The following is an 840-nucleotide window of genomic DNA, read 5'->3' on the forward strand; positions in this document are numbered from 1 at the left end:
GGATACACGTTACACCAGATTTTGAATCAGAAGAGAGATTTCAAGAAATGGAAGATCTATTCACTCTATCAATAACCGAGCAGGATCTGGTGTATCATAAGGGATTTGCCTTTTCTATTGATTCCTATGGATTGGATCAAAAACAATTCTTGAATTAGGTCTTGCATTGTAGCTCTGATACCAAATGTTGTATACACACAAACTAAAACTCTAAAATCAATTGTGTTATCAAACAAATCAACTTGGTCACTTTTATACGCTTACAAACTAACAAATTTAGGAAGAATAAAATTAGCAACTCAAAAAATAAGAAATTCAAACCCCCACTAATAAATTAATTTAGTTGTCCTCACATTCCTACAAATGTACATCCTAATTAAATGGTAGCTATTTCAACCTTAAAGAAAAGGTCTAGTATGACCATTTTTAATAATCTACGTCTTGAAAATCTATATTTTATTTACATGTCCTTAGAATGCGAGTTGAGATTCTCAACCTAACTCACATTGGAGAATAACTTTCGTTGTTTTTTCTTTTCTCACTATTAACTTTGTATTTATTAGAGATTGTATTAACAAATTGAGAACGACCCCACTAAGTAACTGTTTGGATCTAAATAGTCATTGATATATTAATAAGTAGCACATGGATTTCATTATTGTCTTCTTTTTATAAAAATAGGGTCAACACAAATAATTTGATTTTTTTACTTTCATAATGTCACCTAGAATATTCAAATAAACTGTTAAAAAATATGGATGGGGAAAAACTTATTAAATAAGTATCTTTTTGTAAAGTTAAATTTATTTCAAAATAACCTTTTTGTGAACTTTATTAAAG

This window comes from Cucurbita maxima, unplaced genomic scaffold (genome assembly GCF_002738345.1).
Source record: "Cucurbita maxima cultivar Rimu unplaced genomic scaffold, Cmax_1.0 Cma_Scf03010, whole genome shotgun sequence".
In the NCBI taxonomy this organism is placed as follows: Eukaryota; Viridiplantae; Streptophyta; class Magnoliopsida; order Cucurbitales; family Cucurbitaceae; genus Cucurbita; species Cucurbita maxima.